The 25,034-nt window shown below is 40.7% G+C and overlaps 1 protein-coding gene across 7 annotated transcripts in view; it reads left to right on the forward strand.

Moving 5' to 3' along the window:
• Positions 1-25,034, forward strand: part of dlgap4b (discs, large (Drosophila) homolog-associated protein 4b) — a 138,341-nt gene that overhangs the window by 12,851 nt on the left and 100,456 nt on the right. Inside the window, exon 1 of one of the 7 annotated variants that reach the window (XM_086087078.1) lies at positions 15,054-15,131. The exons of the other annotated variants lie outside the window; for them this stretch is intronic. The gene's annotated coding sequence lies outside the window, so the exon portion shown is untranslated. Of the gene's footprint in view, positions 1-15,053; positions 15,132-25,034 lie in introns of those variants that run through there. 7 annotated transcript variants of the gene reach the window in all.

Genomic DNA, 25,034 nt, shown 5'->3' on the forward strand with positions numbered 1-25,034 from the left:
TAGGCAAGGAAATGATAATGACAGGACATGGCATGGGTGTGACAATGACTTGACAAGAACTGAAAGAAAGCAGGGAACTAAGGCCCCCGTCCGGACGGAAGCAAACAACTCTCGTAAACAGAAGCATTTCAAGACTTCCGTGAGTCCAAAAGAAGACGCAGAGGACATTTAACGGCTGTAATGTATATGCCAAGTCTGAAGTGGCGCTGTACGCAATCACAGGGAGTTAACGGAAAGCGTAGAAGACAAACACTTTTTTTTCTAACTTTATTGCAATCTACAGAACAAACATGGCTTTACATGTATCGAAACAACAACAACAAAAAGACGAACACAGGAGAAGTGACAATGGCGGGTGATTCAAGTACAACACCACTTGTTGAACGTGGGAATAAAGAAGCAAAATATTTTGCTACAAGAGCTTAGGCAAGCTCAGGAGACTGCGCAAAAGGACTACAACACGGCTATCCGCCATTGTTGTTGACAGACTTACGGTTTGCACATAGTCACGTGAGAATTGGGGCATACGTCATCAATCTGCGACAATGCATGGTCATGGAGCTGCGACCATTACGTCATCACTGGAGAAGTATCCTGCATATGGTGTCCAAATCTTTCAACTCTGCAGCCCGGTTTCAAAAGTGATCGTTTTTAAGCTCCGAAACCACGCCATCGTGTGGATGAACAGCCTAGACGGTAAGAAACTTGTGAGGATACATTGAAACTAGCATTGGTGTGGACGGGGCCTAAATACACATTGTAACGAGACAACGAGAGACACCTGGACAAGACACACGTGACTTGGGGAGCTGATTTGGTAACACCAGGAACCGGGATGACAAGAACAGGAGGATGCGATAAAACTTGACGAGACATTGGCAAAGGGAGACACACAAGGAAAACATGACCCATAAACAAAACCAAAACACAGACCATGACAAAAAGCAGGAATATTAAAAACGCATTTAATTTATAAAACAGTTTTCCTTTAAAAGACAATCTCAATGAAAACAACGATGTGTCCTATCGTAAAGTACGGAGGCGTGGAACAGCCGATGTGGAGTAAAAAGTTTTGACTTATACGTATAAACGTATTTAAATATGTATATAAGTACTGTATGTTTGAACGTATTTGCAAAAAACAAACAAACATAACAATCCATTAAACATGACAGGCAACTTGCCTATAAAAAAAACCTCTCTCATAATACAACATAATTTTGATTGTGACTATTTCTCATCATAAGCAGTACAATATATGCACACATGATGTAAATACACTTGGGTTTGTAGAACCATCTGGACAGCCAAAGTGCACATCCAAAATGCTGTGAAAAAAGTTTGACCTTGTTAGCACTTATTCCAGCTCATTCATTGGCCACACAAGATCATGCATATTTAATACAAAAGCTCACTTGACCTTATAAAAGCCACAACAGAGCGCATACTCCCTGTAACTCCACCCCCTTCAGCACGTGTACACAAGTACTTTATGTGTTTTCCTGCGAGATGCTTTTGGAAAGTCACCTATGTGAGATTTAGGGCAGTCCTTGATGTTCTAAAATGACAGAGCAAATCTAGGTCCCGAGCTCCTCATGCTTTAAAAATAGGCCAAATGCCGACCTCATTGCCTGTGCCACTGTCAGACCAAGTGGGAGTATTGAAGGAGAAGCGACCAATGAATGATAAAAGGGATGTTTTCTTTATTTTTTATTTTCTTAAAGAGAACATTTATGGGTTTGTTTTTTTAACTGAAATATCGGCACAAAATGACATATATTACAGGTGCAGATAAAGAATAGCAGAAAATGCACCGTCTCAGTAAGTGGAAGACGGTATAAAAAGAATGTACAAGTATGATGTAAACAAGCACTGCAGCGACTCACAAGCTAAGTGGGAGTGTAGATGTCCCTTTGAGAGCTGTGCTTTTGGAGCTTTTTTGTCCCACTTTGACAGAAAGGGGAGCCTTTTAACGTGGATTACTTTTAGCTGAATGTTTTGACATGTAAAAATCCATGCTCTGTCCTAAGTAAGCTATTGTCAAGGTTCTTTGAGGTCAGCTTCCATCTATTTTTATCTTGACTTTATTCTTTTTTTTTCTTTTTTTTCTCTCTCTCCCACATTTGAACTACTTTAGCTTGGACATTAATAGAGTGGGAAAAAAATGCACTAGTATTGAAAGTATCTTTTTGACTGAGGGCCATCCAACTTTTCAGGTAATAGCCAATCAGGTAAATACTAGGCACCAATTTTATCAATTGCAAAGAAACACAATTGTGAAAAGCAGATTCCATAACAACAAAAGATGTTCTTAACTTCCCAGCGGGATATCAGCAACAGGATTAACAAATTGCTGTGATGGGCTGACATTTGAACCCTAGGCTAGATCTAGCTAGTGGAGTTAGGCCGCTGATAGTTGATTGTGATGGGGCCCTGACAGTGCCTGTTGGTATTATTATGAATGTTTGTGCCGCACCAACAGTATCTCTGCACGAGCTTGTGTCACGGTTTTTATGAGGAGGGCAGATTTAAGAGGGATTGGCGCTTAATCCTTCGGGGGTTGCCCATGCTGTGAGATAACAGCTGACTTCAGTTAAAGCACTGATGCCCTGCACTTGTTGGAGAAAGCTCTGCATGCTGAAAACTCACTTAAATGCAAACATGGAGTCAATGAGTGCGCCTGCATTTGTAAGTGACGGGGTTATAATAGTTGTGCATTTTTCATTATATTTAGTTTTTTATTTCATTTTGACTTTTGTTTTCAGTTTTTAGAGAGTTTAATTTGTTGTTGTTTTTATTAGTTTTAGTATGAGTTTTAGTTTTTTTAAATATATGGAGTATTTGTCGAGTGCAAGATTTTTTTTTAAAGGTGACTATTTTGTAATAAAGTAAACTACATTTAGCTATAATAATTAGCTATGGATGAAAGCCTACAACAATACCAAAATATATATTTTTTTAAATAAACACTGAAAGCTCATGTACAATATTAATTGACAAAAACTAATATAAAGGACATTTTCAATTCACTATTGTTAGAGGTATTTCTATAAACATAATATCTAGGTTCTGTTAGATTTAAATTTTAAAAGCATTTTTGTTTTTATTTTATTTCATTAACAAAAGTGTTGTTTCAATTTTAGTTTGATTTTTTTTGTTAGTTTTCGTCAAATATAATAACCTTGAGAAGTAGGAATGGGTGAGTACTGATATCAGGTATCGATTTCGGCCGCTATCTGGATTTATTTCAAGGTATCAGTGCTAGTGTATCGGCCACCTCCTTGTGGCCATTTTACAGTCAGGAACTCGAAATTAGAAGAATAGAAAATTGCCATTAATTTCATGCAACTTTAAGGAGACATGCTATATTTGGATATATGGGACTTTCTTTAAAATGATCTCTTATTGTTTATGGTGAGGGGAACTTTCTGTATCAACAGTGCTAGTGATATCGATACTTGGGAGTCAGTATCTGTGAGCTACTCAAGAGTTGAGTACTGTTGGAAAACGTATCTTTTGTTTTCCGCATGTTCCTTTTGTTCCGGGTAATGAGAATGTTGATTTTCTGAATACAGACTGGAGATTGGTGAACAGGTCCTTCGAAGGATTTATTTTACAGAAATTTCTGGACACAGACAAGTTTACAGACAAAACGCTAAAGTTCCTCTTGCAAGTGTGTCGATTCCTCACAATTGCATTTGTCTTATACTTTCAGAAAAGCGGTCCCCCAATCCCCAAACCCCTCCCCTCTCCCCTTTCTCACCAGCCCTGCCCTTTAGCCCCACCCCTGCCCTTACTCCCCGCCCCTGCCACCTCTCCCCGGCCCCCGCCCTCAGCCAAGACAGACAGCACTCAATATACATTGACAGATGGCCTATTGATGTGGAAATATAGTAGGTCTCAGACAAAATGGCACCTTGTAGCAAATAAAACTTACAAAGGAATCCTTTTTAACACATTCACTCCCCCAAACAAATGGCAAATTAAGTGTGATTCACTCACCAAGCTTTACTGAGAAAACTAAAGCAGTTATGACTAAATCTAAACAGTTATAACTAAATCAAAACAGTTATAACTAAATCAAAACAGTTATAACTAAATCAAAACAGTTATAATTAAATCTGGGCAGAAGACTCTCAACATTCCCTCATTCGGACTCAAAAGAGTCCGACACAAGCAGATAAACATTTCAGAGAAAAAGGTATTAGCTGCATCATGGTCGCAGACGGCTGGCGCAACATTAAGCAAGGGTTGTGTGGAAAGATTGGACATTATCATTATAATAAGAAGCAAACGCACGCAACAATGAAACATCCCTTCAGCGGTGAGAGAAAGTTGTTTAGCAGTTATGTGGCATTAAAGAACAATGCGATTCATTAAAAGATTTTTCAGTGGAATAAGCATATGTGTTTCACATGTTGATAGTTAAGGGATGTCCCCCTTCCATGGGGTGCCAGGGAATTTGTGGAGAATCAATACTTTGCTTAATACGATGTTTTGTGGTTATGTTCAAGGTTGTACTGAGGGGCTTCCAGAGATACCAGATTGGCATAAAAGTTAATATGAGAAAGAGTGTCGTGATGCAGCAGCAGATGGAGATGAGTTCCCACTTTGAAGCCATCTCGAGATGATGTTCTTTATTGAATGACGTCCTCAATAGGGGGCAGCTGACTCAATCTTTGTTGAATGATACCCTCTCCATCACCTTGTGGGGTCCAGTCCACCTGGGCTCAGATCATTTTTGTTAAATCACTTTTAACCATACATATTCACAATCATTTATTTTTGAAGGAGCATCTGGTTGTTGTTTTTTGTTAGCTTGGAGTTAGTAAATGTTAGTTGTTTGAGTTCTGGAGGTCCCGGAATGTGCGTCCCTTCCAATGGAGCTGTTTGGAGCCGGAAAAGGTCTGTTGGTGTGACATTGAAACAGAGTCCAGCCTTTGGCTGAGTTAAGTGACATTCACATATTCATTAATGCAACAGGAAGAGCTTGTAGCCAATTTAAATTTGATGAGGCCAATGCTTTAGCCAATTTTCTTTAATATTTCAATTTTTCTTTAATATTTCTATTTTTCTTTAATATTTCTATTTATTTGCTCAATCTGTCCTTGGGATTGGGGATAATACACTGACCCAAATGTGTTTTAATCCCAATGCCTTTTCTACCGCTTGTAGATGTTTGTTTTTGAAATGGGTTCCATTGTCTGGTCAAATTTTTCTAAGAAACCCATGTGATGGTATGTAATGATTGATCAAATGTTTTACCACGATATTTACTGTTTCAGATTTGTATGAATATGCCTCTGGCCATCCTGAAAAGGAATCCACTATTACCAGCAAATATCTGTATCCTGACACTGGTTTTATCATGTCAGTGAAATCCATCAAAAAACATCTGACCCCAGAGCTGTCATGTCTGGGAAGATCTGGTTTTGGTTGAGGGTCCCGATTGGTCCTGAGTGGGTTCCAGCCCTTCCGCGGGTTGACCAATCCGGGCCCTCAGCCACTTGTACCTGGCCCCAGGTGTGGCTAGTTACCCAATTAGCGTGGGTGTATTTAGTTCCCGGGTGGTGATCAGTCGGGTGGGACCATTGCCGCTTGTCACGGTCACCCCCGTAGTTCTGTCTGTCATTTTGATTTTGTATCTTTTCAGTTTGTTGTTTAGTTAGCATTAACCAGTACCCTGGTTAGTGTTTTCTGTAAAATAAAGCACGCCAGTCTAGCCCGCACTCCTGCTGTGGTTCTCCTGCCTCCCTGCATTTTGGGTCCTCCACTTCACACGCCGACAGACACCACGCCGCTCCGTGACCACACCATAACAAGAGCTGTCACGTCCGGCCGGACCGTGAGTGCCCTGGGGAGGTTTAGATGTATGCATACTATTATACCTTTTGCAAACACTGCAGTTCATTTTTAACAATTTGTCTCATAAAAGGATGCCACCAGGTGTGTAATTGAGGGCCTGGGGGCGGCTGGGGCTGGGTTGGGGTGGGTGGCGGGGGTGGATGGGGGGCGTGGGGGGAGCGGGGGCTGTGGACCGGTGGGGTGCCTGGCGGGCCTGCAGTGCCCCGTCCTGCTGCGTTGGGTTGGGGGCGCGGGCCGTGTTGGGGTGGGGGGCGCTCCTGCTCCTGGGTTTGCTCTCCGGCCGGTGGCCCTGGCGGGGCCCGGGGGTCGTCCTTTGGCGCTGCCGCGGCCTGGGGGGCCCTGAGGTGTTGCGCTTGCTCTGTCCTGGCAGGGGTTGACAGCTCCCCTCTTTGGTGGAGATTTTCATGCATGCCCGATCCACCACACCAGCATCTATCGAAACTCAGACACAATCTGCTTCCTCCTCAGGTCATTGAATCGGTGGAGGCTGGTGTCTGTGGATCTCACTCTACTTCGTTTGTCCTTCCTTCCTTTCCTCAGTCTCTCCTTTGGTCTCTTGAGGTCTCCCTGATTTTTTGGGATTTGTTGGAATTTAGATGTTTCTGGGGTTGGTGAAGAATTCTGGTTGGTGGCCCGGTGGGTGGTGTCTGGCCGGTGCTGGATTTCACTTTCCTTAGTTTTCTTTGGTCCCCTCAGGTCTCCTGACGGCGGTGTTCGGTTTAGGTGAATGGTATGGGATTTTTTCTGATAGGTTTTTGGTGGGCTAACGAATACACACACACTCGCACGCATGCACGCACATACACATACTCACCCACATACAAAAAAAAAAAAAAAGAGTAATGATGATGACAATACCGAATGAACAATACTGAGCTATTTTTGAAAAAAAAAAAAGAAGAAAAAAAAAGAAATCACCAACGCTGTAGCAGTGGAAACATGCTGTTTCAAGGAGATGAAGAGCAGAGACCTCGTGGCTTTAAGATAAGAAGTGTCAGATGGAGCTGTCAGCAAGCACCAGGAACAACAGGGGGCAGTTCAAGTGGAGACAGCAACTGGCGAAGACAGTCGTTAAAGAGACAGAGCCTTTGAGGCAGGCGATTGTAATGCAAAAGAGAGCCTTAGCCAGGTCAATGCAAGTGAAATGTGAGTGTGGGCTGATGCAATTTGAGACAATGCAGAGTGAGGACTTCGGGTCAGAAAAAGTAGGAGTTAAGACGGCCGCATTAATCTCTTGCAGGTAAAATGAGTGTGTAATGGAGTGATCTGTGACAGAGTCGAGTGAGGATTGGGCACCGGCAGTGTAGAGGTCATAACTACAGCATTAATAGCTCTTAGATCATGTACCATTCGAAATTTACCAGTATTTTTCTTTTCTACTGGGAGAATAGGAGTATTGTAGTTAGACCTATCAATTTTGCAAAGAACCCCCGCTTTTAGCAACCTTTCAATAGTTACTGAGATGCCAATTCGTCCTTCTTCCTTCATGGGGTACTGTGGTACCCAAATGGAGTCGGGTTTCATTTTAAAAGTTACTGGAGTAACATTACATAGGCCCACATCAGTTGGGTCAGTAGACCACAGTGCAGTAGGCAAGGATTGCAACATGTCACCAGCAAGCTTGCTGTCAGATGTTTCTCTTCCATGATGTCGGTCCAAAAGTTGATGTTCTAAAACAGACATGGATACAAATAAATCAGATTTAATCCAATAGGCATCAAGAGATTTGGAATACAACAAGTCTGTATGTAAAGAGGGTTGCCAATCAGTTGCTTTTGTGCGGGACAGGACAAATGGACCCAAATCTTTCGCCGTGTGCTGGGATGACACCATCAGTGAAACATGAGGATGGCACGGAGGCATAGATGGATCAGGTGGATTTGCCATCCTATACCATTGTTATTGTTCTTCAGTCAGAGCAACTGTTACATTTGAGAAAATGTATTGTATTCAGGATCCAAGTATATATATATATATATATATATATATATATATATATATAATATATATATATATATATAGTAAAGCCATATTATCTAGGTGTTTTTTCCAATCACAGTCAAGTGACAGTTGTTACTGTGAAAATACAACAGTGCTAAAGCACATGAACATGTAAAATGCTTTGCTTTCAGCTAAGACTTCATTCAAATCAAGTTGCATGTCTGACCTTGACCTTGAAGCGGAGCTGATCAAAATGAAAACTGTGAGTGGGGCAACATACAATCCTATATGTAGTAGTCATAATTTGTACTAAATACACCCTAGTGTATAATAAATCACAAACCTTCACTTTGCAGTAATACATTCTTATTTACAATACATATTTATTTGAAAAAACCTGAGTTCCTAATCTTCCATGGTAAGAATTAAAATGTGGACCATGTTATATTTCAGGTGCATTCAAAATAGTGCAGGTAGAGCTTGCCTGATGAGCTGGAAATATTTTTCCCTGCTCTGCACTTCTCATGTGTGTACAAATGTTGCATAGCAGCTGGAGCCCTTGTAGCCACAACAGAGAGATCACGGAGAGGTCATGCCAAGTCTGCATTACAAAATGTGTGTTTTAAGCCTGTGAGTCAACTTCATTCAGCTCATCAGGTACAGTCATGATGTGGCGACATATGTCAGATTGTGTCATGTGAGTGTAGCAAAGGAGATGATTGCCCATATTAATTGGTAAATGTAGCTTGGTTGCGACTGGATGATTTAATGAAGTTTTCACTCAGGCGGGATAAGCAAAGGTCATATCTGAACATCTCATTTCTGGTTCATTTGCATGAATATAGAGAGAGGAGAGTTAGCTTGATTCGCTCAAAATTTTGTCCCGAATTTACACTATGCACAGGAAACTAGATGCCTTTGTATTCAAAAGGATTGTGTTTATGTAAAGCACACAATTAGCATTTTCGGAAGTATACTGGGCACATATACAGCAGAAACAAATAGGCAAGTCCAAGCAGAATTGTCTGTTTGTCGCATGCAGCTGTGTGCCAGCCGTGTCACCTGAGGAGCTTCCTGTGGAGACAATGCTACTTAGTATTTTTCTGCCTTTTACCCTCCTAAGAGCTTAACTATGTCAGCAAAGCTATCAGTGTAGCTACAGGATTGTACACTCTGACTTGACTGAAGAAAAACTATGTAAATGTTGAGATTATATATGAATGCTAGAAATTACTGGTGCTTAAAGGGGAAGTCAACCCAATTTTTATTGTTTTATTTTTTTGGACAATAATATGTTATCTATGCAGGCCCACTAGTCTAAATATTCCATTCTGGTTAGTATTGCGTAAGTGGAATATGAGTTATGCAGCAAAATTCAGGTGTTTTTATCCACAGCTATTGGCAAAATGGCCGCCCACTGAGATGGATAAAAATGTCTGAATTTTTCTTTGTAACTCATATTTCACAAATGTAATATTAATTAGAATGTCATGTTTAAACTAGTGAGGTTATATATAACATATTATTGTCAAGAAATGTTAAGATTTGAAATGTTGTTTGCTATATGAGCCTTTAATGTAAGTCCAAGTTTTAGAAAAGATGGAAACGTGTCTGAAATAGTAGATAGATGATATAGTGATAGTTTGTCTTTGGGCTTTCCGTACCTAACTGTCTGGTTCTGAATCAGAAGTGTGGGCTAATTGAGTGTAAATGATATAGCGTACTGCAGCAGTTAACATCCAGATGCACTCTCTTCATGGTGGCATTTAGAGGACACAAGCAGAGAGGCTCACTGACAAAGATTGTTATTTATGCTGAAATGTTACACATCTACATACATTTTGAATCAACGCCTGGAGAAAGTTGCATGGCCCTAATTTTGACAGGCAGCTGTGATTATCTCCGCCTACGGCTGTGTGAGTGACGCATTGCAGGCCTGATTGCATCTTCCCTCCTCAACGGCTCAAAGCCAGAAACATTTGCTCGGGAAGAAACATTTCTTTGTCTGCGGATCTGAAAAGTTCTCTCCATACCTCAACTACAACATTCTTTTGTCTCATTGTGCATGCATAATAAGTACACCAACAACAGCGTCTTTCTCCTTTGGTTTGCCTGCATAACAAATAGTGAATGTAAATGGTCTTTAATCAAGCGTATTTAGATCATATAAACAGATAAAATAGAAAAAGCAGATAAATCGCAAGCTTGATACACCAAAGCCAGGGTATGCCTGGGGTGTGTATGCATCATGTAAAATGCCAAGAAATTAGCATTAGCAATGGCCTTTTTTGAAGTTTCTGCCCTCAGGGTTTTGGAAGTCTAAATATAACTGGAGTGTAGTTATTTACATCTACCACGAGTGGGACATACAAACAGACAATAGGAGAGTCATGTGGGACCTGCCACACAATCATTTGTGTTCAAAATCCCACCATGACCATGTGCAATAAACAACTGCATTTTCTTTATGTCTACGTCTATTTGACTTTATGTATTGAAAGATTTGCAAATGGTGTTATGTTGACAGATGAATGACTTGTCGACAAAACTTGTAGGCTACTGTTTGTACCTTACTCTCTTGGTATTAAATTTCACGGTTCCGATAAGCCCACATGTGAGAGAGGATACGAATATCGCAAAAGTCATGAAGGATTGTGGTGATTGATTTATGGCCCTGTGGTGGTAAATACATTAGAAGGAAGGTTCTTCACTGTCATTGGAGTACTTTGTTGTAGTGACATTTATGTTTGTTACCAGAAGCACTGAGATGGTTAACCGTTTTCATTCATATTAATAACTTTTAACCACCAGATGTTTTTCTTAGAAGTCACAGTGTAGTAGTTCACGCAACCGAGTTCAATTCCAACTCTCACTTGGTGAATGTGAGTTTGAAACAAAGGTTGTCTGTCTCAATATGTGCCCTGTAATTTAATGGTGGTGGGTCCAAATTGTAGTCCTCCTATCTCCCAAAGTCAGCTGGGATATTCTTGAGCTCCTTCCGACCTTGAACAGGGTAAGCTCTATAGAAAATGGCGTGATGGATTAGAGTAGATGTTCAATAGGGGGGCAGTATTTTTGTATCATACTGTTTTTCACCAATTTAGTCCTCCCAATTTTCACATGCTATCATGGCTTGCCGCCATGCTTCTTGAACATCTACTTGGTTATAGCATCTGTTTCTTTAAACCCAATGCTACGCTTTGCTAATCAGTGCAATGTCAACAGAATCAGATTTATTGGCCAAGTATGTAAAACCACAATGGGAAACATGAAAAATTACAATGACCAACACAAGGAGACAGAACGGGAAGCCTGGCGGTACGTTAATTAGCAACCCGAGTTTCTCAAAATGGGGAAAACAATGAAACATGAGGATGGAGGCAGGGGAAAAACAAGGGCCTAGCTGTTCTCCTTCAAAGGGGAGCACAGTATGGAACTGGGAAAATAAAACCTACAAAGTAATTTCTGTAGAGTATATTTGACTTTATTGAGAGTGGGACCAATCGACACTTAGAAGAGAGTAAAATACAGAATTCAAAAAATAGAAGTCACTCAAAGGTTGAGGAACAAACTCACAATCTAAAAACGGATTGGTCAAATTAACAAAAAAAAAAGAAGGTTAAATTTGACCAATCTAGCTGGTAATTATGTGTCCAACAGATCTTTTGCTTAAAACAACCACTCTAGAATGCTAGGTGTTTTCAACCAATATATATATTGGTGATTGAGCCAACCAATACAAATTGATCATTCTGACCAAGATATTGGTTAATCTGTGTTAGAGGCTGACAAAAAGTAGAGTACCACTGATTGTCACACCCACCTAAGTGGGGCGAAATTCATTTTCCGCATTTTATCCATCCTCTGAGCGAGCAGTGAGCGGCCACAAGGGATGAGCTTGGGAATCATTTGGTGATCTAACCCCCAATTCAAACCCATAATGCTGAGTGTCAAGCAAAGAGGCAAATGGGTCCCATTTTTATAGTCTTTGGAATGACCTGGCCAGGGATTGAATCCACAACCTCCCAGTCTCAGGGCAGAAACTGTTAGGGTTCGAAGGCATGGGATGAGAACCCGAGTGCAGACACGGGAGGCAAACAAAGTCACTTGCGAGTCTTTTAATTAGTGGACTGATGTGAGCGGGAGAACCAAGGGGTGGGGGGTCGAGTCCGGGTAGGGAGCAGGCGATCCACAGGCGAGTTGGTACGGCTTCGGCAGGTGCAGGAAATCTAGACAAAGAGTGGTAATTAGAATAAAGTTCTACTCATAGGCAGGCACTAAGCTGGATGCAACCGACTGTGTGACAGTTAGAGTTGATCTGGCGCTGAAGTGAAGTCCAAGGCTGGCTTTTGTCGGCTGCTGATTGTGATTACATGCACCTGGCTCCTGCTCCAGCTGTATTTCCTCCACCTCGCTCAGTAGTGTGATTTTCTCATGCACACATACACACAAACAGGGAACAAATGGGCAGGGCTCATCGTCGTCGGGCGCGTTGAAGTCCCTGATGAGGGAACTGTCCAGGATGAAACGACGAGGGACCCAGCTGCGCTCCTCCGAGCCGTAACCAGCCCAGTCCACCAGATACTGGCGGCCACGGCCCCTGCGGTGAACATCCAGAAGGCAGGCAAGGGTGGGGACAACGGGCTGGTAGAGTACGCCTTGATCTGAGAAACATGGAATGTTGGATGGACACGCAGAGTGGCGGGCAACTTCAGGCGGATGATGCATAGATTAATTATGCGCTCGACCTCATATGGGCCGATGAATCGCGGTGGACAGCTTCTTGGACTCAACCTTCAATGGGAGATTCTTAGTGCTCAGCCAAACCTTTTGGCGTAAAGAGGAGCGGGGGAGCCACGGCGGTTAGCATGTGTTCGGGAGCTCTCTGAAGCACGGAGCAGAGCTGTGCATGTGCTGGAGCACCGCCGTATGTGGGATGGGACGGATGGGACTGCTATCTCCTTCTCTTGGGAGGGAAGGAGAGGAGGTTGGTACCCCAGAGAGCACTGAAAGGGAGACATGCCCAGGGAGGCGTTAGGCAGCGTATTGTGGGCATATTTAATCCACGTCAATTGGGTACCCAGGAGGAAGGGTTAGCATGTCACATGCAACGAAGTGCGGTTTCTAGCTGTTGGTTGGTGCGTTCCGTCTGACCATTGGTTTGCGGATGATAACCGGAAGATAGACTTACAGAAATGTCTAGCGCAGAGCAAAAAAACTTCCAGACAAGGGATGTGAACTGTGGACCTCGGTCTGAGACTATGTCTAGGGGAATGCCATAGAGATGGAAAACATGTTGTATTAACAGGTTAGCTGTTTCTGTGGCGGAAGGGAGTTTGGCTAGGGCAACGAAGTGGGCGGCCTTAGAAAACCTGTCCATTATGGTAAGTATGACTGTATTACCTCTTGATGGAGGAAGGCCAGTGACGAAGTCCAGTGCTATGTGGGACCATGGACGGCTGGGGACTGGTAATGGGCGGAGGTAACCGGAACTGGGCCTGGTAGATGTTTTTTTTCGGGCACATACCGTGCATGCGGCAACGAATGATCGAGTGTCCGTTTTCATAGTCGGCCACCAGAAGCATGGGCGAGAAGTGACAATGGCGGGTGATTCAAGTACAACACCGCTTGTTGAACGTGGGGATAAAGAAGCAAAAAATTTTGCTGCAAAAGCATAAGCAAACTAAGGAGGCTGCGCAAAATGACTACGACACGGCTAGCCTTAATTGTTGTTGACAGAATGACGGTTTGCGCATAGTCATACGAGAATTGCCGCATACGTCATCAATGTGCAACAATGCGTCGTCATCGAGCTGCGACCATTACATCATCACTGGAGGAGTTTCCTGCATAGGGTGTCCAGACGGGCGCGTACGGGGCGCGTTTAGAAATCTTTCCACTCTTGAGCCCGGTTTCAAAAGTGATCGGTTACAAGCTCTGAAACTGCGCCATCGTGTGGACGAACGGCCTGAGAAACTTGTGAGAATACATTGAAACTAGCTTTCATGTGGATGGGGCTTCAGTCTCCCATGCTGAAGGCAGTGAATTTACTCCTCAATCCTTGAGTGAGTTTTTTTTTATTATTCTTTATTTCCAAGTGTAAATATTACTCTAAAACTGAGTCTATTTGGTCCCACTGAATATAGTCAAATTTACTCTCTAGAATTTACTGTGTACACATTAACAACAATGACAGAGATACAACAAATTTACACAATAAATCAAGACGTTTAGTATAATATCTACAAAGGGTTATTAAACAATGGTTTTCTCTTTGACTTAGAGGCGAGATGTGTTGATGTGCAGTTTGAGACAATGGTATAGTATTTTGACATGCGTGTTACACATTACATTACCATTTTGAAAACAGATTTGTCTTGTGGGAGAAACCCCCACTACAGCATACTTATGATTAAGTTGAAGATCGATCTAGAAGGGAAACACGAGTCAACAAGTCAGAGTCCAACAACTGTGCTTTTGATTTAATTCGTAATAAATTGGGAAGTATTAGCAATTTTTTTTTAAATTCTTTATGATGGAAATGTATTATTATATTATTATAATCTCAACCAGTGTTCAGAAATCAGGAAGAAAGTGAGGATGTCTTATTTTATTTTGTGCGCGTGCTCCCCTCCCCCATGCTCCCTCTTCATGGGAATCACGAAGTAAGATTGCCGTCTCCATGGCAATTCTTATAGTTTTCTTTGACAAGATCACCTTCAAAGACAGAGCAAAAGGTCACTTAAAAAATAAATAATGCAAAGACCCCTAAGAAAATTTGAATTTAGCCGTAGACTTTGGTAAAAATTATTACGTTTCAAGAGAGGGGGAGGGGGGCGGTGTTTGGATGTGAGGAGAAGTGCTGCCAAAAGAGATGAAAGAGGAGCATAGAAAGCCGAAGAAGGGCAGCGAGGCACGAGGGAGGGCTGTATAATAAAAAGCGTTGGCTGGTATTCGGATGAAGACGACCTCATCGGGCAGTACATGTGAAGCTTACACGCTGCATCATTTCACTTCCGTCTGCCAAGGAAACGACAACCATCCTTCTCACTTAGTTCAAACTCCTCCTGACAGCAGTCCTGCATGGCCGCCACTCCCCTGCCCCCCATGGAGTGCGCCTTCATCAGGCTTCAATCAATATTTTAGCGCTGTTACTCCTGTGGGGTACATGGGACGCTCAGAGCTCAGTGGGAGGTGCTGATGGAGAGTGAGGAGGAGGAGGGAGAGCCGTACACACATTCACAAGGGAGTGGAGGATACTTATGAAGACGTGGAAACGGAGAAATAATCAAACAGAAAATGGGACAAGAGAAGCGTCAGAATGGGTAAGTGAAAAATGAGTTGATGGAAGCATACAATTTGGTGATTTTGTATTTAGAGAATAAATGTAAGCATATTAGTTTTGCATTAGCGGCAGAGACATTTTGTCCCTTTTGGTTCTCACATTCCTGTTCTTGTTAAGAAGGAGTTCGTAGACTGTTGCTACGACTACGGCCGTTGACACAATTAGAGATTATTAGGGGTTCTCAGGAGGAGGGAGGGAGTTCACAGAAGGCACATGTCCCCTCTATTGATACTGCTTATGCTATTCATGACTATTGATCAAGTGGCTGTTGTGCGTCAAATAAAACAAAAGGTTTCAAGTCAAAGACAATAAAAGAATTACATTGTTTCAGAAATATATGTAAGTCTTTCATTCGGCATTTTTGCCCTAACATTTGACATCTGAATTCAAGAGCAAGTATGTGTAAATGTAGGGTAATGGTGCACTTCAAAGAAGGTTAAAGAAATTTAGTGTGCCATAACTAAAACTTTTAGGAGGCAAGAATTGGAGCACTAAGTAGAGCAACAAAGTGGCACAGTCTCTTACAGTGTTCCTCCGGAGTCAGTTGCCCGGAATGATGGCCGGAAAGATATTTGGACATGAGAGGGATGTGCAATGTTGACCTTTAGGTTATGTCCTGCACATCCTGGTCAGTGGTTCTCAGCTGTTGTCACCCTGGGACATTAATTTTCCCATTGTCGGAAAGTCTCAATTTACTTTCACAGATATTAGGAACTTGGAACCTTAATGTTCAAAAATGACTTTACACAAATCATATTTTTAAACTACACATGCTTGCGTGTTCAAAATAGCGCTCAGAGGACTTTATTAGAAACTAGGATGATTATGACAACTATTATGTATTGGAATGCCATGTTATGTTATGCTATTATTAGGATATATCAACAGTGAATGTATGGAGGTGTAAAGGTGGATATAAGTATAGATATTTTTACATATACTGTACTATTTTATATGCACTATAATCTTGTAAATGTTTATCTGTCTGTACACAACTAGGGATTAAAACAAAGAGACAGGACTAGATAAGCAGCTTCTTCCTGCCCCTTCTCATACACACACCTGTTTAATTATATTTGGGTATAACATGGTTAATATTGTTTATTTTTTATTGACCTTTTTAGTTGATTTTTAATCTACTTTTCAATTTTACAGGTGAATTTATTCTGTTCGTTTATTATTGTGAGTTTGAGATAAATAAAATGAACAAAACAAACAAATGTATGTACAAAAATAAATACATTAAAATGTCATAACTGCACAAAATATGCCCAACAATTGTCACTTATGACTCGGCACTGATCTCTTTAGGAAAGTGCCATGTCAATAGTTTGTCTTCTTTGTATGAAATGAAGGATGCAGACCAGTGCAACCATAACAGTCTCAACAGTGAATTATTACACTATAAAAGCATCAATGGCATTTGTTATGTGAGAGGTTGTTTTAATGTATTTGCACCACGCTAGTATTCAACTTCAAACTTCCTGTCCCTGAATAAGAATACACTGAAATAAAACAACCTATAGAATTTACCCACTAAATGTAGGGTAACAATTTGCATCCACTTTAACGGAGTAAATTTTAATTATACATTTTGGTTAATTATTATATTAATTTGATAAGTAATTAAATGCTTACATACGTTGGGTAGAATTTACCTAACATTTATGATTACATTCTACAACCAATTACTAATAATAATTGGGTAAAATATACTCACAATTTCTTAGTAAACTACTACTCAAAATTAATTACTATTAGTTGCTAACTTTTACTCATTCAGCAAAGGTAATAGCTATAACAAATAAAAAAAACACTTTTAAGCAAGAGTATTTCAGTGTTTTTTTTAATCTAACAAGTGTACAAATACAAAAATACAAAGACAACTTGGAAGATAACGTACACAAAGTGTATCTCTGGTGTTGGGTTGCAACCTCTGATATTCAAATTACATCAGTCATTTTTTTTCTAAACAAATATCCATCCATCCATTTTCTTAACCGCTTGTCCTCACAAGGGTTGCGGGGGGGGGGGGGGGGGGCGCTTGAGCCTATCCCAGCTTCGGGCAGTAGGCGGGGTACACCCTGAACTGGTTGCCAGCCAATCGGAGGGACACAGAGACAAACACCCATCCACACTCACAATCACACAATGGACAATTTAGAGTGTTCAATTAACCTGCCATGCATGTCTCTGGAATGTGGGAGGAAACCGGAGTACCCGGACAAAACCCACGCAAACACGGGTAGAACATGCAAACTCCACCCAGGAAGGCCGAAGCCCGGACTCCATCTCATGTCCTCTGCATTGGGAGGCGGACATGCTAACCAGTCAGCGACCGTGCCACCCTTAAACAAATATATTAGAGTATGAGAGGTTTCTATCTAACACCATCAGTGATGTGCAACATTGTAAATGCAGATTACAGGGTTTTCCCCTTATTTCTTAATACAGACTGATGCTATCATAACTTCAATGTGTTTTAGTTCCATTAACAAAGTATTTCATTGTGTAGATACTGTTACAGCATCTGTGGGATTCATAAATCACAGTGCTGTGAGAAAAATCTAAAATTAACCAGCAAACTCGCTGTTGTCGGTTCCACTTCCAAGATTTCAATCCAGAAACTGGGATTTAAAAAGAAAATGGGCATAATTTAGCAGACCAAATCCAACAAGCATCAAATAACGGAAAATAGAGTAATTAAGTTTGAACTAAATTTTACCAAATAACCTATCACAAATTCACATATGTTATTTTCAATTTCCTAAACTGCGTTGCTATAGATCACATCTCCCAATCCCAATCTGACACAGTACAGAGTGCAATGTATACAATCAGACCAAAATACGACCTGAGTGGCAAATCTCAGATGACCAGAGAGCTTTGAGTCAACAACTGGAGTCAATATCCATTCCTGTCCAGCAGATGTCAGTAGCTGCGCAGGGCAAAGTTCAAAGCAGGCCTGGGCTTTCAATGGAGATTCCAGGAAGAGTTCATCAAGGCAGTAGGAGGAGATTTCGAGATGTCTGTTCAAAAGATAGACTGGACATTATGCTCAATCCCAAAACAACGCATAAGAGTCATTGAACAGTCACTGGGCGTGCATATACACGGTGCACCAGCCTAGATGCTGGCTGTGGTCACTTTACCCCTCCGAAAGTAGCCTCCGTGCAGCTTGCCGCGCACTCATTACACCAAGCAGAGCAGGAGAACGCTGTCCTGCAATCGGGAGCCCAATAGCCAGGGTAATCCAGCACGATGTTGGGTCACCCAAGAAAAACACCTTTTGGCCAATGATTGAACCTGGTTGACACATTATCCACTCGCAATAGACAGAGGGAGATAAGATCACAGCAAGAGAGTTCACTACCTGTATTTATATATATTTTTTAATTATTTTGTATAACTATCGCAAGTAGTATTACCTTATTTTCATAGCAGTCTACCTTAGACTCTTTTTTCATTACATGTTACCTCAAATAATGTCTAAAATGTGACAACTACCGATCAGCGCCCACATGGATGTCCCAAGCCTCGGAACTGCCCACAAAATGGCCGATCACCAAATTCTGGAATGAAACTCAGAGAGAGAACAAAGGTTAAAAAATGTCACGCCTATGACTGAGTTATCAGGGAGTCAGAGGAAATAAAAAATAAAAAAGAAAAATTTAAAATTCTTTATAAAAAAAAAAAAAAAAAGTATAACGTCACGGCAGACGAGTCCTGCAAACACTCATTAAAATAACAATCAGATGTTGCCTGACACAAAAGATTACAAGTCCCCCTCTCAAAACAATAGCTCACCCCCTTTATCTAATCCTACAGGCCTGTTGGGAGCGGGGGAAATTTAAAACTGTTATAGACAGGAAGACATGGAGAACCTGTTCTTCAACATTCCTATCTCACACACACACACACCCTTTTTGGGGACAAAGGGATGAGAAAAAAAATACTTAGCACCTTTCACAATCCTGACACAAAGAAAACCTGTTTTCCCACTTACCTATGCGAAAGGCAAGCGTCATTTACACCCCAGCTATCTTTCACACAGACAATGGAGGGATTTTCCTCCACAACAAACTCTCCTGTCCTTTGTATATTTTATTTTTATAACAGACAACACTAGAACAAGCCTCCTCTTACCTCACATAAACAATACCAAACATACAGTTAAAGACAGTGAGGAGAAAAAATACAAACATGTCCACACAACCCTGAACACTCTATCCCAGTCAAATTCTCACCCGAACAGCACAGCCCCCACCTTATTTTATCTAGGTCTCATACAAGTACTCAACAATTCTCTCAACTTTTCAAACTTTTGCCGGCACATACGCACACACACACACACACACACACACACACATCCCAACTAGAAACAACTCCCATAATAATCACACAATTGACCCCAGTCATTTTATAACAAAAAAAACATTATCTTCAAGTCACACCTCCTCCATAAATGCTGCTCACACACCCACACACACACACTTATCACAGGGTCAAAACACACAGCATTACAGTCAAATTCACCTTCCATTCCTTATATTATTTGCACATTTATTATCACATACAATACTTATAAACCATTATCATTAATTCAGTGACGTCTCACTGGTGATACCAAAATTCAACAGGCCATATTTACCTCGCAACGTCGCTCGTTACTCCTTCCTTACCTCAAAATAAACACAGACGACCACAAAAACGTACCCACATCACAGACATTGAACATACATAAATAACGAATCACGTAATCTCTCGATCGAACAAACAGCGGTACAAACCCAATCCCCACTGCGCCAACCTGTCCCCACTCATTACTACTTAATTTTTAGCAGGGCGCGCATTTTAAAATAACTTATTACGTGCTATCGAATGCTCCCCAGAGGTAAAAATCAACACTCTGCGTCATCCTGAACCAATAAAACTGCTATGAAAGCAGGCGCGCTACCATAATCTGTAGATTTCTTAGTGGAAGAAAAACCCCCGCGTCTATCCGTATCTCTCTCAAAATTCATAAAAATAACCATTATGGTCTATCGAATCCTTCGTAGCGGAACAAAACAAAACTAAATAAAACCGCTAACTTCATCCTGTCGTCAAAAAATGCTTCTTCAGCCGCGCATATTTACAGGACAGCACTTGTCAACAGTGCTCGTCCCCACGTACGTGTAATTTAAAAAAAGAAAAACACCCATTCATCCAGATCTCATGTACAATGCAGTTAAAATTTATCAGACGAAAACCGTCGCAGCATTCTCAACAGACAGGACTTCCCTACATGGATAAACATCTCTACTTACCGTAATTAATCAGTTAGGCGCCTAGAAAGTCCTGTCCGTCAAGAACTCAGCGTCAGGGGCACCATCTGTTAGAAAACTAATCTTTGTTTTCCCGTGTTCATAATGTTGATTATCAAACTCAGACAATGAGATTGGTGAAATCAGGATTTATTTTTACATAAGCTTATGGACACATGAGTTCAGCCAAACGCCGCCATTGTTCTCCTGCATGTGTGACGCTCCTCCTCCGAGCAAGTCACCAGTATCCTTTCGTGATTCTTCAAACCCCTCCCCGTCTTCTTCGTCCAATCCTCTCCTTCCCAGACAGTCACATGATACATCAATACACGTCACCAAACTTCCCCCTCCTACACTGATGTTATGCAGAGATCAGATAAGAATTTAGTTGTTTTTCAAAGCAGACCTGCTGACGCCTAGTTTAAACAAAGTGATCTAATTAACACATTCGCTCTGCTCTCAGTACTGTGAAGAGAAAAAACCCCTCTTGCTCAACTGGTTTTGTAAAGACAAAGGAATCTATTTAACACATTCACTTCACACCCCCACATCACCTTAAATTCTCCCACAGAGACATACTGAGTAAATTAAAGCAATTGTGTCCACTTCTAAATAGTAATATTATAAATCAAACAGTTATAATTAAATTAATTAATTTCAATACCAAATGTACAAATACAAAAATACAAAATCAAAGACAACTGGCAAGATAATGTACACAAAGTGTATGACTGGTGTTGGGCTGCAATCTCTGATGTCCAAATTTCGTCAGTCTTTTTTTTGGGAGATGTGAGGTTTCTATATAACGCCAGTGATATGCAACATTTTTAAATGCAGATTACAGGGTTTTCCCTTCATTTATAACACAGACCGATGCTATCATAACTTCAGATGTGCTTTGGTTTCTTTCACAAGTATTTCATTGTGTAGTCAGATACCAAATATAAAAATCAAAAGATAACTCGCAAGAGAATGTACACAAAGACATGGTAAGTTACTTTGCATTGCTAGTTGATTTTCAATCTTTAATTAAGGTAACTTAAACCTTAAAATCCATGTATTTTATTTTAGCCTGAGAACTTGAACACCTTGAAAGCCAATGGACAGGATTTACGGGATATCAGGCAGTCACAGAACAGGTCGGATCGGATGGTGGGAAAATTGAGGTATAATTTTATCTTGGCCAAAGAGGCAGACGACAATATGACCTGGGGAGAAAGAAAACAATAGTAAACGTCAACATGCATAGTAAATTGGCCAGCAAAAACATTAAATATCATACATTATAATGATAAACCATGTACAAGACAAAACATTGCAATATTAACCTTTTTCAATTAAGTTGGAATTTACACAGGAAATTTTACACCTGATTTTTGTGCATTCAGGCTCCATATCATGCTAAATAAACTTTTTTTTTTTTTTTAGCATTTAGCCATGCTAAAATGCTAATTCCTCACCAAAGACACTTCCAAAGTGGTATTTTCTTCATTTCAGTCATCTCTGACCATTCCAGCAGTTCATTCCTACTCTCTTAGTACCAGCCCCAATTTTATATATTTATTTTATACTGTATTTCCCTTTTTGTGTGTGCCTTTAGTGGGAGCACATCATCATTCCCGAAAGTTAGCTGCTGGGGCCGCAACTAGGAGCAAACCCCCACCACACCGCATGTCACAGCTACACAGCAACAATACTTGAGCTAATAACTAAAGAAATAAATGTTAGTGAGATATGTGGGGAAAAAAAACAGTGCTTTGGCCTTAACAGAGAGTTTTAACAACAGTTAGCTAGCTAGCTTGCTACTCACCCGGTGTTTCGTGATGAACAGCAGCTGTACAACCCTCGTGAGTCGCCAATTCAAACTTTAGTATGCATGGCACTTAAGACAAACGCATACCAACTGCGACTCATATAGTATAAATGTATATATTAGCAAGTGCCTTTCTCAAAATAAAAAAAAAATCAGACCATTGCACTATATTAAAATGTCTTAAATCTGAAATAAATCCAACCTAAGTATACTTAGTATGTAAAATTGCCCTGCTGATACATTGCCCTACATGATGTTGGAAAACGATCCTTTAAGTTTTCCGCATGTTCGTAAAGTTGTTTTCAGAATCAGAGTTGAGATCAGTGAACATTTCCTTCGAAGGTTTTATTTATTCAGAAATTTCTGGACAGAAACACATGTGTGGCCAAACGGCATTATCTCCCCATGCGTCTGTCAAGCTCCTCCCACTTGCAGCCGCCATTATACTTTAAGTATCCCAAAAAGCCCCTCCCCTTCCTCTTCCTGCTTTGCTGAGTAAGTTAAAACAGTTATGACTAAATCTAAACAGTTATAATTAAATTGAAACAGAAGATTCTCTTCAATTCCTCTCTTGGACTCGAAAGAGTCCAACAAAACAGATAAACATTTCAGACGAAATTTCCAGCAGGATCTTCATCGTCGCAAACAGCTGGCACAAAATTAAGTAAGGGTTGTGTGAGAAGATTGGACATTATCATTAGAATAAGAAGCAGAAGCACGCATCAATGAAACATTCCTTTAGCAGTGAGAGGAGGTTGTTTAGTAGTGATGTGGCATTAAAGAACAATTTGATTCATTAAAAGATTTTTCAGTGAAATAAGCATATGTGTATCACATGTTGATAGTTAAGAGATGTCCCCCTTCCATGGGTGCCAGGGAGTTTGTGGAGAATCAATACTTCGTTTAATACGATGTGTTGTGATTGTGTTCAAGAAAGAGTGTCGCGATGCAGCAGCAGATGGAGATGCATTCCCACTTTGAAGCCATCTCGAGATTATGTTTTTTGCTAAATGAGAAAATGCCGTTGTCAGCTTCTTTCAGGACCCCAGGGTAGACTGCCAGAGGTTTTAGGATTGGTCACCGGGATTATTTTGCCCGTAAATGTGACTCAATCTTTGTGCCTTCCTCTGTGCAGGCAAACTGTACAAGATGTCCAGTCCACCTGGGTGCAGACCATTTTCGTTTACTCACTTTTAAACATACATATTCACAATCATTTATTTTTGAAGGAACATCTGGTTGTTGTTTTTTTTTTTTAGTTGGGAGTTAGTAAATGTTAGTTGTTTAAATTCTGTAGTTCCTGGAACATGCGTCTCTGTTGAATCAGGAAAAGGTCTGTTTGTGTGACATTGAAACAGAACCCAGCCTTTGGCTGAGTTGAATGACATTCGCACATTCATTAATACAACAGGAAGAGCTTGTAGCTAATTAAATTTTTTTGATGATTGATGAGGCCAATGCTTTAGCCAATTTTCTTTAATATTTCTATTTTTCTTTAATCTGTCTTTGGGATTGGGGATAATACACTGAACCAAATGTGCTTTAATCCCAATGCCTTTTCTACAGCTTGTAAATATTTATTTTTGAAATGGGTTCCCTTGTCAGGTCAAATTTTTTTCTAGGAAACCCATGTGATGGTATGTAATGATTAATCAAATGTTTTACCATGATATTTAATGTTTTAAATTTGCATGGAATATGCCTCTAGCCATCCTGAAAAGGAATCCACTATTACTAGCAAATATCTGTATCCTGACACTGTTTTATCATGTCAGTGAAATCCATAAAAAATCTTACCCCAGAGCTATCACGTCCGGCCGGACCGTGAGCACCCTGTGGAGGTTTATATATATGCATACTATACCTTTTGCAAACACTGCAGTCCTGCAGTTCATTTTTAACAATTTGTCTCATGAAAGGACGCATTCAGGTATGTAAATGTCTCAATGTTTCTTCCACACCTAAATGGCATATTCCATGGGCTTCAGAAATTAGATTTTTCAATTGTTTCTGAGATGGAATATATAATATATTTACCTTTATTCCACCATATGCTTGTCTGTTTTCTGGAATACATTTACCTTCTTTCCTGTCACAGCTTCACAGCTTGATGACCTCCTGTGGATTTATCACATTCAGACTGTGGATTATCACATTCAGACTCACTTACAGTCAGTTGGAGTGTAGGTCGATACCCCGCAACCTTTTTGCAGTTGTATCTGCTAATTCGTTTTCATTATTTTAATTCAACATGAACTGTCATGTGTACATATTTTTCCAGTGGAGTTGATGCATACAGACAAACCTGTTGACTTCCTTCTTTCTGACTAAGATCAGCTCTGATCTTTTCAAACACGTCAAGATAGAATCACCAAAGCTGTAGCGGTGGACAGATGTTGTTTCAAAGAGAGGAAAAACAGAGACCTCGTGGGTTGTAGATAAGAAGCTCCAGACGGAGCTATCAGCAAGGACCAAGAACCACAGGGGGGGGGGGGGGCTCCAATAGAGACAGCAACTGATGAAGACAGTCGTAAAAGACAAAAGCCTTTGAGGCAGGCGATTGTGATGTAAAAGAGATAAACGCCTTAGCCAGGTCAATGCAATTGAAATGAGTGTGAGCTTGAGACCATGCAGAGTGAGAATTTTGGGTCAGAAAAAATAGGAGTTAAGACGGCCACATTAATCTTTTTCAGGTCATAAATTACACGAAACTTTCAAATATTTTTCTTCTCAATGGGTAAAATAGGCGTGTTATAATCAGAGC

This window comes from Leptonotus elevatus, chromosome 10 (assembly GCF_054856555.1).
Source record: "Leptonotus elevatus isolate MCC_2025b chromosome 10, RoL_Lele_1.0, whole genome shotgun sequence".
NCBI classification, from domain to species: domain Eukaryota; kingdom Metazoa; phylum Chordata; class Actinopteri; order Syngnathiformes; family Syngnathidae; genus Leptonotus; species Leptonotus elevatus.